We start from the raw sequence: 16,062 nt of genomic DNA, 5'->3' as shown, positions 1-16,062 counted from the left end.
ATGATATCTTTTGACGAGCAGAAATTTTAAATGCTATTTAAAGCAGTTTATCACATATTCTTTTATGGTTAATGCGTTCTATGCCCTAAGAAATCTTTGCCTACCCCGAGGTCATAAAGGTATTCTCCTATTTTTACTTTTAAAAGTTTTATGGTTACAGCTTATTTAGGTCTATGACACTTCCCAAATAATTCTTTTCCTTTTTTTAAGTTTTATTTTTATATGAACAGAAGCTGACCATCTAGAAGTACCTCAGTTTATTTAAATCATTAAGAATATGATTAAAAAAACCCCACCAAATTTGTCATTAGTACCAGAGAATGGACTTAACTGCTATTTAATAAGAACAGCTTCTACATAGGATCCCAAGAGACTTACAGAAAACAGGCAAATCCCTAATACTGAGCAAATAAAACTCGTTTCCAACAAATGATAAAAAATTTGATTTATACTCCATTTTCCTTTTTTTATATTTAGAAAGTGCAGCTTTAACAAAAGGTAGCCATATCCTTTGTATGTATGATACAGATTGCATATAATTATACAAACAACAAAATTGTCAGTTCATTACCCCAAATCCAAGTGTTTAGCTCTCTCAAATCTTTTTTTTTTTTTTTAAAGATTTATTTATTTCTCTCCCCTTCCCCCTCCACCCCAGTTGTCTGTTCTCTGTGTCTATTTGCTGCGTCTTCTTCGTCGCTTCTGTTCTTGTCAGCAGCACAGGAATCTCTGTTTCTTTTGGTTGAGTCATCTTGTGTCAGCTCTCCGTGTGTGCTGCACCATTCCCGGGCAGGCTGCACTTTCTTTTGTGCTGGGCGGCTCTCCTTATGGGGTGCACTCCTTGTGCATGGGGCTCCCCTATGCGGGGGACACCCCTGTGTGGCACGGCACTCCTTGCGCACATCAGCACTGCACATGGACAACTCCACACGGGTCAAGGAGGCCCAGGATTTGAAATGCGGACCTCCCATGTGGTAGGTGGACATCCTAACCACTGGGCCAAGTCCACCACCCTCAAATCTTAAGTCACTGCATTTAATAAGCATTAAGGAGAGTTTAAAATAAAAAAGCTACTGCTACATTCCAGAGAAAAAAAGGAAAGCAATAAATACACTAAAGTAATCTAATAAAATAGGTTTACTCTAAAACTTTTTGAAAAGTTTAATATCACTTCATTTACTGCCTTAGTGGCGCAGATTCATTTTTGTGGTGAAATTCTCCCTACTCCCTCTCCCCCAATATGGGCATCCAGTTGTTCCGGCGCCATCTGTTGAAAAGATTTTCCTTGGGAAGTGGACTTGGCCCAGTGGTTAGGGCGTCCGTCTACCACATGGGAGGTCCGCAGTTCAAACCCCGGGCCTCCTTGACCCCTGTGGAGCTGGCCCATGTGCAGTGCTAATGCGCGCAAGGAGTGCGTGCCACGCAGGGGTGTCCCCCACGTAGGGGAGCCCCACGTGCAAGGAGTGCGCCCCGTAAGGAGAGCCACCCAGTGCGAAAGAAAGTGCAGCCTGCCTAAGAAAGGCGCCGCCCACACGAAGAGCTGACGTAACAAGATGATGCAAAAAGAAACACAGATTCCTGTGCTGCTGACAACACAACAGAAGCGGACAAAGAAGGAGATGCAGCAAATAGACACAGAGAACAGACAATGGGGTGGGGAGAGGGGAGAAATAAATAAATAAGTCTTAAAAAAAGAAAGAAAAAAAAAAAGAAAAGATTTTCCTCAGCCCATTGAATTGCTTTGGCACCCTTATCAAAAATGAATTGAGGGAAACAGATTTGGCTCACTCATGGGAGGTCCAGGGTTCAAACCCAAGGCCTCCTGACCTGTGTGGTGAGCTGGCCCAAGTGCAGTGCTGATGCGTGCAAAGAGTATCATGCCACGCAGGGATGTCACCCGCGTAGGGGAGCCCTACACGCAAGGAGTGTACCCCATAAGGAGAGCTGCCCTGTGTGAAAAAAGTACAGCCTGCCCAGGAGTGGCACTGCATACACAGAGAGCTGACGCAGCAAGATGATGCAACAAGATGATGCAACAAAAAGATACAGATTCCCAGCGCTGCTGACAAGAATACAAGTGGACACAGAACAGACAGCAAATGGACACAGAGATCAGGCGACTGGGGGGGGGGGAGGGGAGAGAAATAAATAAAAAAATAAAATCTTCAAAAAAAAATGAATTGACTATATGCATGTGTCTATTTCTGAACTCTTCTATCCTTTCACCAATGCCATGTTGTCTTGACTACTGGAGCTTTTCGTTTTTGTTTTTTTTTTAAAGATTTATCTGTTTATTCTACACCCCTCCCTCATTGTTCGTGGTCGCTGTCTGCTCTCTGTGTCCATTTGCTGTGTGCTCTCTGTGTGTGCTCTTTAGGAGCACTGGGAACTGAACCCAGGACCTTCCATGAGGGAGAGAGGCACTCAATTACTTGAGCCACCTCAGCTCCCTGGTCTGTTGTGTCTCTCATTGCCTTTCCTCTTTGTGTCTTTGTTGTGGCATCGTGCTGTGCCAGTCTACCACACCTGCTGGTCGTGCGAGCTTGTCTTCTCCAGGAGGTAACAGGAATAGAATCTGGGACCTCCTATGTGGGAGGCGGGAGCTCAATCACTTCAACCATATCTGCTTTCCTACTGTAGCTTTTTATAGAAGGTCAGATAGAATTTGTCTTCCAACTTTCTTCTTTCCAAGATTATTTTGGTTATTCTAGATCCTTTGCATTTCCATATAAATTTTAAATTCAGCACGCCAACTTCCACAAAAAAAAACCAGTAGGTTTTTTTTTTTTTTAAGAAATGAAATTCAACAAAAGTGGTATTTGTGAGATTACAAAGAATCCACAGACTGGGAGAAAATATTTGTAAAACACATATCCAATAAAGGACTTATACCCAAAATATTCAGAAAATTCTTAAAATTTAACAATAAAAAAGCAATTAATCTAATTAAAAAATGGACCAAAAAAAATGTTAAGAATAGGGAAAACTATGTGTGTATGTTGTGGTGGTAGGGTAAATGGGAATTCCCTAAACTTTCACTGTAATTTTTCTGTAATTCTGAAACTTCTCTAAAAATAAAGTTTATTTAAAAAAAGTAGACAAAAGATCTGAACATATACCTCACCAAAGAAGATATATACAGATAGCAATGAAGCATTTAAGATGCTCAATATCATATGTCCCTAGGGAACTGTAAATTAAAACAACAAAGATATCATTACACACCTATCGGAATGGCTGAAATCTAAGACACCAACACCAAATGCGAGGAACCAGCTCTCACTCATTCCTGGTAAGAATGCAAAAGGGCACAACCATTTTGGAAGATGGGATGGCAGTTTCTTACAAGGCTATTCTTCAGTATTTAGCCAACTGGGTTGAAAACTTAAAGTCCACTGGTACTTCCATACAATGGACTATTATTCGGTCAGAAAAAGAAATGAAATAACAAATGCATATTGCTAAGTAGAAGGAGCTAGTAGGAAAAGATTACAGACTGTATGATTCCAACTACATGACAGTTTAGAAAAGGCAAAAACTATAGAGAGGGTAAAAAGATCGAGGGTTGCCATGGGTTTGGGGAAGGGGAGGTAGGGAGGAAAGGGATGAATGGGTGACACACAGAGCATGAAACTGTAATGGTGGGTACATGTCATGGTGCATTTTCAAAACCTATAGAAACATACAACACAAAGAGAGTAAACCTTAAGCTACAGATGATAGTCAGTGTAACAAATGTACCACACTAATCCAAGATGTTAATAATAGGGTAAATTATATGCCTAAAATGGGTAGATGGAACTTAATGCACCATGAACTCAATTATTCTGTAGACCTAAATCTAAATCAACATGGCCATTTCTATAATAAAAGCCAGTAGGCTTTTTTATTTTCCCCAAAAGAAAAGGAATTCAACAAAAGTGATATTGTGAGATTAGAGCTAAAAACTAATTTATGAAAAACAGGTATGTGGAGAAGATGATGTACCTGGGAAATGTACAGAATCTAGAAGGCATTGATTAGATTCATCCTGACAAAAACAAAGGACCATTATGGAGCAGAGGCCCAAACCTATCACCTTCTAGTCCTGTACAGGGAAAACTGACAGATGGGATGATTCTACCACTTTCAAAGCAGGATTGCTTCTTGGCATAAGCAGGAGCAGGTGCTAAATGGGAAGATGGAAAAACAAATAGGAACTGTAGGGGACCAAAACTACCAGAATCTTTCTCTCTCTAAACCAGGGTTATCTATATGATTGTAGGGTCAATGTAACAGGAAAACAAGTAGTAGCATTAGAGATTTAAAGAAAAGTTAATCAGCAGTTAGTTCTTCTTTAAACTATTTGCTATTAGAAGCAAATTCCATATGTTAGCAAGTTAAGTTTTAAAGTAAAAAATCTTTGCTGGCTGCACCTCTGGAGGCAGTGCCACAGAGCCAAAGTAAACCATGGAAAGGACAAAAAAGGGACTTGCCTCTGCCAAATGAGAATTAGGAAGGGAAGTCATGAGATGCCACTGAGATTGTCATCAAACCAGAAAGTTGCCTTTTTTTTCCCTTTTAATAGGAGTAGGGAAGTAAAAAGAGAGGAAGTCTTTAAAGCCTCTCATACCACATTATGGTTACTTATACAGCCAATTTCTCCTTGCGTGCTCTCCACAAGTTAAGAAATAAGGAAGGAAGTTATGATTGTTAGAGCAATGTGTTACAATGTCAAGACTTCTGGGCTGCACTCCAGATTCATTTGCTGTGTGGGTGCTACCCCCACCCTCGATAAATCACTTCTTCACATTTTCTACCTCAGTAACTGAGACACAGAGACCAATTTAACTCTGAGAGGCTGTGAGCTTCATTAATCATTCATTCTCTGCAAGACCCTCTGGACCTGAGCTACTGAAATCTTAGTTCCCTCATGATCATCTGGAAAGGCCAGTCACCACCCCTCCCCCATCATGATGCCCAACTGTCCTCCTCCTTGCAGCTCTCTACCCACTCGCAGCTGTGGAAAGGTTTGCTTTTTTCTCCTGTAATTACTTAATCCAAACAAAACCCTTTAAAACAACAAAAACAGGTGAAAAGGAACGGGAAAGAGGATAAAATTGTAGCAGCAACCCCAGCTGTCCGGGCAATGCTGCCAGGCAGCAGTGCTGCAGAGAACATCTGCACAGGCCTGGGACTGGGACGCAAGCCCTGGGAGAACAGGCTGCCGGGCGGCCTGGCCTGGGGCTGCGGGAAGCGCGGCCGTGGGTGGCGGCTGGGGCGGGCAGGGCAGCTCACAGGAGGCGACATCAGGCGGGCACTGGCCCACCTTTCACTATCTGTCAAAACAAGGCTAAGAAAGAAACAAAAGGTAGAGCACTCCCACCACAGCCTAAATCCTGCCAAAACGAACAGTCTGGAGACAAAGGAAAATGCCTGCTCAGCAGGTCAACTGATGAATAAGGGCCTGCAGAGGCTGAGAAGTGGTTCCGGTGCCCCTAAAATTAGTCTCCCCAGGGGCTACGGTCCATGGACTCACCTGATTGGGGTCCCTATTTAACGGGGGCCTCCGGTCCATGGACTCACCTGATTGGGGTCCCTATTTAACGGGGGCCTCTGGCTAGGCCTCAAGTGCCTTCGGGTCCCTTGACTTAAAACAAAAAACGTTTTCCCTATTTGAACAGGAGGTATAGAACTGCTAGATGTCTTATCCGTGCCTCTTTGCCCTTACGGAAAAAACCTACAACTTTATTTGGTTTGTGTACATGGTCAAAATTCAAAATGACCAAAAAGGAATGCAGTGAAAAAGAACCTAAAAAAAAAAAAAAGAATCTCCTATCAGTCCCTCAGCCACTGCTGAGGTAACCACTGCTACCAGTTTCAACTGTGTCCTTACAGAGATTTCTCTGCATTTATAAAAACTGACAGTTCATAGACTACTTTCCTAATCCAGTAGCTGATTTCCTAGCATTCTAGGCAGAACCTAATTTCTTAAGTCTGTATTTCTGATATTAAATGCAAATGATCTACAAGCGTTTTGTGACAAATCTCCACATGGTTTTTTGGGGGGGCCAAGTCTAACAAAAATGATCCAGTGCCAGACGCTGTTTGGGGGAACTGGGAATAGAGCAGAGAACAAGACAGACAATCTCTGTCGCCAAGGAGCTTAGACCAGAGGTACACGCCAGTGAGAAGACGCCACGTCCTGGTGAGTGGAGGGAAGGTAGGATAGAAGGTACCATGGTAGGGGTGAGCGGTGGGGCGGGGGCTGAGGAAGCAAGGGGCTAAAGAGGCCTCCCTGAGGACACCAGTGCGTTGAGAACTTGGTGGCGAGAAGTACTGAGCAATAGGAAAGCCTGAGGGAAGTAGCAAGAACAGCTAGCGATCCTGAACTCTCAGAGTGGTCAAAGCACAGGAAAGCCTTTGATTTGACATGTGCGCGAGCAGGCCCTGTTTCTTACCCCCAGAGTGATTTCCTGCGTACACAAGCATATTTCTTCACATAGATGGTGGTATGCCTGGAATGCTAGTCTGCACCTTGCTTGCTTTTTTCACTTATCTATGTTTTCAGAGATTATTCCCTACCAGTACATAAAGTACAGCTTCCTTTTTATTTATTCACTTATTTTTTAAGGAGCTGGGACCTCGTACGTGTGAAGCAGGACACTCAATCACTGAGTTACACCTGTCCTGCTCATTCTTCATTTAAAGCTGTATGGAAGAACTATAATTTATCAAGCACCTCCCTAATAGTGGACATTTGGTGGTTTACAATCTGGATTTTTGCCTGTCTGGGGGGAAATGGCATCTCTCATCATTTAAATTCGTGTTTCTCTTTTTATTAGCAACATTTAGCATCTTTTCTAATGTCTAAGAGCCATCTGTATTTCCGTTCCGGTTCTTGTATTTCCTGTCTGTTCCTTTGCCCTTTTAAAAATTGGGCTATTGATATCTTTCTTATTCATTAGTAGGAGCTCTTATTAGGGAAATTTGCATTTTGATTTTGAGTTGCAAATAGGTTTTTCATACTTTGTCTTTGTTTATGGTGGCCTTTGCCAAGCAGAAGGTTTTATTTTTTATTCTATTTTATTTTTTTGAAGGTACCAGTGTTCTCTTTCTTCTAAGGCTGCTAAGGATTTTGTGTCATAGTTAAAATGGATGTCCTAACATGGGTGACAGAAAAACTGCTGATGGGAACGGTCCGGCAGGAGGGGAGGGCTCCCGGCACACAGGGGCCCAGTGGGCGCCGCCAGGGCTGGAGGCAGGTCTTCCCACCAGAAGGCAGGCAGGATGCGGTGCACAGGGGCTGGAGGGCGGTGAAGCCGCTGCTTCCAATCTCTCCCCTTTCTTAGGCAAACACTGGTTGACTTTGGAGCACAGGTCACAGACTTCACAGCCCTCTGTCCCTCCTTATCGGGACCATCCACTGACTTCTCTAATCACTCCCTCTTCAGTGACTGGTGACCGCCGTGCTCGGGAAATATTTGCTTGCCTTCTCTTTCAGGTCATGATTCTATATGATGTTAATATCCACAAATGATCCAAACTTTCTTTACTTCATCAGAGCCAATTATCTTTTTCTTTAGCCCAACACAACCACCGATTCATGTGAGCATTCTCTCATAACCAAGGAAAGCATCTTCTCCACAACCTTTACTTCAAAGGTTTCCCTCTCTGCTCATCTCCTCTTCTCCTGGTGTGGATACTTTAGTACTTCCACTAACTTCAATGGCAAATCCAGGAAGAAGGAGAGACTTTGGAAGCAGTGATGGGGCACTAGGAAGCCATTTATTCCACCTCCAGACCTGAAGAAATGTGAAGTGTGGGAGAAAAGAGAGCCTCAGCTTGAGATGGCTGCAGGGCAAGTGGTGTGTTCAGGGGCTCCATGAGCCCCGTTTCAGCCAAGGCAAGAAGGTAAGGGCATCATTCATGGAGGCAGCAGAACTGAAGGAAGATGACACAGTTCCAAGTGTGCTGGTATAGGAGGCTGGAGAGGGCTGAGAGAAGGGTCAGTTCAGGAATGTTCAGAGCAGCATGGGCACAGTCGGGGAGGTCTGGACTATGGGGGACAACTGCAACAGACGTGAGAGGGCTCTGTGGTCGGGGACCCCTGGTGACTGCTTCCGTCTGCAGCTACAGGTGGCCTTGCTGTCGGGCAAGCAACTGCCTAAGTTCCAGTTGTTCTTGACCTAATACATTTTATTGTTGTTTTTCCATTTATCAATGCTTCTTGTGTTCTTTTCAGCTTTCTGGACAAAACCCGACATGGTAATTCTATAAAACAGGGATCCTGAGTGAGAAACTGAGTTCTTACGTATCTGAAAAATGTCAATTAATACCTGAGGCATCCCTGGGTAAGAACTTTTAGTTTTTCAGTTATTTTCCCTCAGAACTATGAATAGACGGATTCATCATCTTTTTGCATCCAGTGCTGCCAAGAAGACTCTACTGGCAATCCAATTCTTGTTCCTTTACAGGTTGGACTATTTTTTCTCCCTGGAAATTTTTAGGAATTTTCTTTATCTTTAGTGCTTAGAAACTTCCATTATATATATAAAATGCAAGTTTTCTTGAATTCATAAATTCTCATAGGGCTCTCAGTGGGCCCTTTCATTCTAAAGATTCTTGCTTTTCTGGGAAATTTTCTTTCATTTATTTCCTTGGGTATTTGTACCCCCACTCCATTTTTTCTATCCTCTCCTTCTGGAACTCATATTAGACAGACATTACAATTTCTGTCACACTTTCAATTTTTATATTTTATGTTCTAGAAAAATTCTTTGCTCTCTCCTCCTGCTCAGGAACTCCCTTATGTTTATTCTGCTCTTCAGTCTCTTTAATGGGGTTCTGTTTAAATGATCTTCTTTTTTTTCTAAAGATTTATTTATTCCCTTCCCCCTCCCCGCCCCTGTTGTCTCTCTCTGTTTCTATTCACTGTGTGTTCTTCTGTGTCTGCTTGTATTCTCATTAGGCGGCTCTGGGAACTGATCCTGGGACCTTCTGGAGTGGGAGAGATGTGATCATTCTTTTGCGCCACCTCAGCTCCTTGATCTGCTGCGTCTCTTACTCTCTCTCCTCCGTGTCTCTTTTCGTTGCTTCATCTTGCTGTGCCAGCTCTCAGCGTAGGCCAGCACTCCTACGTGGGGTGTGCAGGGCAGTACTCTGTGTGGGCCAGCTTGCCTTTCACCAGGAGGCCCTGGGCATTGAACCCTAGACATCCTATTTGGTAGATGGGAGCCCAATTGCTTGAGCAACATTTGATTCCTACAATCATGTTTTTTTTCCCAGATCAAGGAAATAAAATGCATTCTCTCCCATAATAGCCTGTTCGTGTTTCATGGCTGCAATATTTTCTTTTTATCCCTCTCAGAATATAAATACACTTCTCTTAAAGTTTCCTCCCTTATGTTCCAGTTACTTGGCTCCTCCAGTGTCAGCTTTTCAATTTCTTGAGTTTGGTGCTCCTCTTTCATGATGCTGGTTTTCCTCTAATGTTTGGCGACTCTTTGTTATGTGCTTATCTGATGTTGTAGATCCCCTGTGTGTAAATGCTATTTCTTCACCACAGCCAGTCTCTAATGATCACAGGGAGAGATTGGAGATACAGAACTTTAGGACTCTGATTTCTACTTTTAATCTGATTCCATCTGCTTTCTGTCCTTCAGAAATTCCTCAAAATTCTAGATTAACCTGGACACTCTTCCTTTACCAGCACTGTTAAAGGCACACACCTTTCTAATGTATTTAGGGGCTTGGGGTACATGTGTGGAAGCAAGCGTTCAGTTTACCACTTTGAGCCACCTTAGCAGTGGCCATTTAGCAATGACCAGGTAACAGTGATCTACGGATTAACCACTAATAAAGTACTAAAGACATGCCTTAGAATGGAAGAAAAAGATTCCTTAAGGTCTCCACATTGCACAGGGAAGTGTCCTAAGATGACCAATCTGTTCTCCTTTCTTTGTTCAAACAAAGCATCTTATTACTTTTTATGATTTTCCACGTACTCATTTTGGGATGTCCCATTAGGACAAACACCTCTGTTTACCATAATAGTAATTATAAGTTGACAAACAAGCACACTGGTTTTCTAAAACAAATGTAACACCAGTATTATGACTGTCACAAATCAATGATCAGTCGAACTGACTGATAAAATTACATTTCTATAACTGCAAAGCTGAGACATGACCCTGTAACAGAGCTAGCTATAGCAAACTTGGGATCCCGTTCAAATCACGAACATCACCAACAATTAGTCTTTAGAAGGAAAATAAAAGAGGAGAAGAAATAAATAATTTCTGGTTACTCAAAGGTAACCTGATTTAAAGGAGACTGTTCTTTCTCTAGTGAGCTAAAGGGAGGATCTGTCTCCTTCAATAAGGTGCTTGGTTAATAACGTTTACTTCCAGCTATAAAAATTTCTTTTCTCTCTTCCCTACACTGAAATGTTTACTTAAAATTCAAACCACTTAATATTGCTCTATTCTAGGCAGCTTCTGTCAGAGGAATGGGTGGGGAAATCCTTCAATAAAATGTCACTGCTTTAGGGTAAAAAGAAACAGCAAAAGCAAGACCAGTTTTATCAAAGTTGATGAGAGGAAAATGTGTTTTTGAATGAAATTTTTCTATAAGTGAAGCAAATGTTCAAATAAAAAATCAGAAGCTTCCTGGTTTACTCTCACTTCTTTGCCAGACAGATTAATTTCTCATGAATGTTTCTCATTGATTAAATAACAAAGAGTTAACTCATAAATTAGAGGAATGTTGTTTCAGCTCTACTGAAAGCTTTTATGGATAGAGTCAATGCAAGGACCAGAATCTTCATTAATTCATTAACAAGACAGGTCACTGTGGCCTCAGGGTTCATTTATCAGCAGGAAAACCTCAGTTGGTAATGGCTGGTTGTTTCCTGCACATCTAAAAATTAAGAGTGGCCGGTTGTTTCCTGCACATCTAAAAATTCAGAGTGGCGAAGCAGACTCCATTGTGAGTCTGTTTCCTGACTTTGGAAGAGAGAAAATATTTTCATGATGACTATTCTCTTCTCAGGCTGGTGTTACATTTGGCCCAAAAGCACACTGGGCAAGCATGGGGTTTCTACTCCCAGAGCACTTCTAATGCTTTTTAGGTCTCCGTTAATTATGTTCTAATGATGCTATGTGTACCTCATTGGGTTTTACTGACAACACAGCAGTTTTTAAATGAATTTTTATGTAAATGCTAATGGCTTTAAATTAGGCAAATTCGGCAGTAATTGCCCACCCATCCACCTGCATCACATACCATCAACTACAATTCTCCTTGATGGCTGCTGTTCGCCACTGTGACCTACTGGTCACGGTCCTAAGTGGGATTCAGGGCATTAATAACCTTATGGAAACCCAATGGTTATACTATAAAGCTCTGAAGGGCTCTCTTTTGGGCCTGACATCTACCTTGTGGAGGGAACTATGAAAGATTGAGCAAACATCACGCTATCAAGCTGGTCATTCCCCTCCAAAATAAGCGACTGCCTGGATTAGCAGAGACTGTACAGTAAAACCTCTCAGTGGGTGAATTCTAAGTAGAGCTGCTGTGTATTTGTATTGCTTTGGCAAATAAGCCCTAGGAAGGCTTCTTTTAGCCTGACTGTAAATAGCAGGTTTCAGCAGGACACAGAAGGAAAAAAGGCTGGATTTTCCACATACTCCTCCCAGCCCTGAAGCAAAACGCTGACAGGCCAGTGAAAGGAAAGGCAGCCAAAGTGTTTCTGGAGGAGGCCAAGCTGTTGTGGTCCCTTTTCTACCACTGGACTTTGCCACCATTTCTAAGACACCCTTTTCGTGTGTTTTTTTTTTGGTATCTCGGACAGCCAGGTAAGGGTGTGGTATGGAGAAATGGAAAATAACTGCTCTGGGGACTCAAAAGACCTACATTTCCCGCTCTGCTCTGGTCCTTCGCCTCTCTGAGTGTCATTTCTCTGCGAAAGAAGCAGGTCCCTTGAGTCTTTCACTTTTAAAATGCCAGTGGCATTTTATTAATTCCCAGTATCTGCAGAGTACACACATCTCAAGTTAAATAGTTCAAATATGTACCTTATGTACCTGAATATCTCAGGTCATACCTAGGAAGTTTCCAATTAACAGCACATTGCCACAAAATTCACTGCCAGGACCAATCGTCGAATCTGCTATGCTACTGGCTTTATAATATTGTTATATCTGAGTATTTGTTTTTGTTTTTTTTATAACCATAAGATGTATAGAACAGTGGTATTTTCTAGTTATTATTGTTGGGAAAATCCTGGGATTTTCTGCTTTTAAAAAGTGTTACTACAGCCACAAATTCTTTTTAGCTCTTCTAATTTTCATTGGTATTTTTTCCCCATTCTCCAGGAAGAAAAAGTCAGAACAGGAATCCACGTGTACAAAACTCAGCTATGTCTCTGCTTCACAATAGCTTTGGCAGAAGATTGTTTTCTTTACCAGCTGAAATATTAACAGAATCTAAAAATTCGTTTAACAGGAACCAGAAGGGCAGATAGTAAGGAGGTCACTGCTTCCTCATCACTTCCATCCCAAACCAAATCCAAGTTGCAGTTCTGACCACCCCCCGCTACCCACTCACATAAGCAGCGCTGGCATCCTTTCTTTGGCTCTTACTTGGGAGAAAAAAGAAGAAAGTACATTTTGAGGTTAGGGAGCTGAGGTAAGAGATAGGAAACCTCATCTTGCCTTAAGGAGAAATCTTAGGACACAGGTTCTGCAACCTTGGGTGATCTCCGCCCAGGGAACATTTGTCAATGTCTGAAGACGTTTTTGGTCAAAACTGGGGGTAGGAGAGGAGGCACTGGTAACTAGTGGGTGGAGGCCAGTGTTGCTGCTAAACATCCTGTAATGCATAGGACAGTTCTCCACAACCAAGAATTATCCAGCCCAAAATGCCAGGGGTGTGGTGGTTGAGACACTGCACTGGGTGAAAGGCACTCAGTCTGTCCAAGGAGAGATCTGCGGCAAGGATGACCGCGGTCTTCCTGATAAAGCACTCTGAGCTGTTGAAGAAAGCAACGAGATGGAAGGTCCTAACCATGAGTCAACACACCCCATGTGTACCAACGTCTGGTTGTTTTGGGGGAAGAGAGACTAAGACATGGTTCTTAAGAAAATCGGAGAAAGTTCCTGGACTAAATTTGAAGACTATCCTGCATGACACGAAACATTTCTAAATGCCAATCAGCAAAAACCTCATCACATTTTAGCTGATTAGAGAACAAAATGCTGGCAGCACTACATAGCCAGCTTTCTCTGCATGCACATGCTCTACTCTCTTATTTAATAGCAGCTCCTTTGTTGAAAATTCCACTTCTGAGCGGTCGTCCAAGGCTCACACTAACGTGCTGACCCATTTTTCTCTAGCAGAAAAAAAAGTGCCGCTTCAAGTCATGCAGATGAAGGACAAATGCTATAGGAACTGATCCAAGGTGGAAAGGCATTTTAGAGAAAATATACGAACAGGGCAAACCAGTTGGGGCAATCCTCAGTTTTGAGGGGAGCACAAGACCCCAAAGAACATCACGGATGCCTGGGAAGGAGTTCAGGACTTCACAACTAGCTCAATTATTTAAAAACTTTCCAAACAGAATCTATTAGGTTGGTGCAAAAGGAATTATAGTTTTGGATCGTGAACTTTAAATTATTATAACTAGGCTCAAACACATCTTTTTTTTTTTTTTTCAATCTTTTAACTTCTTATTTTGCAATTATTTCAGAGTTACAGAAAAGTTGCAAAATTAGAGCCAAGCATTCTCATATACCACTTTTCACCAAATTTTCCAAATATAAAAGTATTTTTTCTCTCTTTGCCCCTCTCTCACTCACACACACATGCACACACAATAAGTGGCAGATATGATACCCATTTCCTTCTAAATACTTCAATGTGTATTGTGTATTTCCTTTATATCTGAAAAATAAGGACCTTCTCTTACATCACTACAGTACAATTATCAAAATCAGGATATTAACCTCAGTAACAATACTATTATATAATCCAGGAGTTGGCAAACTTTTCTGTAAAGGGCCAGATAGTTAATATTTAAGCTATGCAGATGATACATTCTCTCTCATAACTACTAATTTCTGCTATTGTAGAAATTAGTGCTATTGTAGTATGATAGCAGTCATAGATAATACACATCTTTTTTTTTTTAAGATTTTACTTATTCCCCCCCCCCCATTGTTGTGTGTTCTTCTGTGTCCTCTTGTATTCTCAGCGGCACCAGGAATCTGCGTCTCTTTTTGATTGCGTCATCTTGCTGCGTCAGCTCTCTGTATGTGCGGTGCCACTCCTGGGCAGGCTGCGTCGCTTTTTTCGCGCCGGGCAGCTCAATGCAGGGCGCACTCCTTGCGCATGGGGCTCCCTTATGTGGGGGACACCCTGCATGGCCCAGCACTCCTTGTGCATGGCAGCACCACGCATGGGCCAGCTCACCACATGGTCAGGAGGCCCTGGGTTTGAACCCTGGACCTCCTGCATGGTAGGCGGACACTCTATCAGTTGAGCCACATCTGCTTCCCTAAATCTTTATTAATCAAAGTAAGAACCATTACAATCAACACATTTTGGCTAACAAAAAATAAGTTTATGTACTTCTGTAGCATAAAAATCCATGCTTCGGGATTCAAGGAACTCTTGGAAAGCATTTTCTGCATCCTGCTGGTTGTGGAAATGTTTTCCCTGCAGAAAGATGTTGAAATGCTTGAAGGAACGGTAGTCAGTTGGCGAGACGTCAGGTGAATATAGTGGATGAGGCAAAACATCGTAGCCCAATTTTTCAACTTTTGAAGCACTGGTTTGTGATGTGCAGTCAGACACTGTCATGGAGAAGAATTGGGCCCTTTCTGTTGATCAATGCCAGCTGCAGGCATTGCCGTTTTAGGTGCATCTCACTGATTTGCTTAGCATACTTCTCAGATGTAATGGTTTCGCTGGGATTCAGAAAGCTGTAATGGGAGGCAGACCACCAGTAACCACGACTTTTTTTTGGTGCAAGTTTGGCCTTGGGAAGTGCTTTGGAGCTTCTTCTCAGTCCAACCACTGAGCTGGTCATCGCTGGTTGTCATATAAAAGGCACTTTTTTCAACAATGCAAAACCGCAATTACTTTTGCACCAACCTAATAGTAAGTTCTGGAACTACCCTAGTTATCTGGAATAGAATTCTCAAAGGTGGCCTGACGAAATAAAAAGGACCAATATTCTAATACTGACTAACTCTAGTCTCTTTCTGCCATACTACTACAAAATAATGCCCAATCAGCTTATGCAAGGCTGATTTCCTAAGGAGGCCAGGAAAAGTAAATGATATACTACGGATGATTTCAAAAGTGAGTAGATTAGGCAAGGGATTAGGCATGTAACATTTTATGTGGAATTTTTTATGGCACTTGTTTAATTATAAAGATATTTCCGGAATCTCTAGCAAAAACAGTAGTAGTCCCATTAGCCCCAAATTAAGGCAGTGAGAATAATTTTAGAGCTCTTATTTCAAGCAATTATAGTAAGACAATGGGCTATTAATACACTATAGTTATTTAAAACACAATGGTCGGGGAGGGGACTTGGCCCAGTGGTTAAGACGTCCGTCTACCACATGGGAGGTCCGTGGTTCAAACCCCGGGCCTCCTTGACCTGTGTGGAGCTGGCCCATGCGCAGTGCTAATGCGTGCAAGGAGTGCCGTGCCACGCAGGGCTGTCCGCGCGTAGGGGAGCCCCACGCGGAAGGAGTGCACCCATAAGGAGAGCCGTCCAGAGCAAAAGAAAGTGCTGCCTGCCCAGGAATGGTGCCGCCCACACAGAGAGCTGACACAAGATGATACAACAAAAAGAAACACAGATTCCCGTGCCACTGACAACAGAAGTGGACAAAGAAGATGATGCAGCAGACAGACACAGAACAGACAACGGGGGCAGGGGGGAAGGGTAGAGAAATAAATAAATAAATCTTAAAAAATAAAATAAAATAAAACACAATGGTCTGATTATTTGGCTGTCAATAAAATTACCCAACCGCCAGCAGCAGTGTACAAATTTTGAAGCCAATG

At 42.4% G+C, this 16,062-nt stretch overlaps 1 protein-coding gene and 1 pseudogene across 3 annotated transcripts in view; one reads left to right on the top strand and one right to left on the bottom strand.

The window, feature by feature from the left end:
- CFDP1 (craniofacial development protein 1) overlaps positions 1 to 16,062 on the bottom strand; it is a 165,954-nt gene that overhangs the window by 49,483 nt on the left and 100,409 nt on the right. The gene's annotated exons all lie outside the window — the stretch shown is intronic.
- LOC139436899 (fibronectin type III domain-containing protein 5 pseudogene) overlaps positions 5,129 to 16,062 on the top strand; it is a 37,556-nt pseudogene continuing 26,622 nt past the window's right edge.

This window comes from Dasypus novemcinctus, chromosome 18 (assembly GCF_030445035.2).
Source record: "Dasypus novemcinctus isolate mDasNov1 chromosome 18, mDasNov1.1.hap2, whole genome shotgun sequence".
Classification (NCBI taxonomy): domain Eukaryota; kingdom Metazoa; phylum Chordata; class Mammalia; order Cingulata; family Dasypodidae; genus Dasypus; species Dasypus novemcinctus.
The sequence above is the reverse complement of the archived record's forward strand: the minus strand, read 5'-3'. Positions and strand labels throughout refer to the sequence as shown.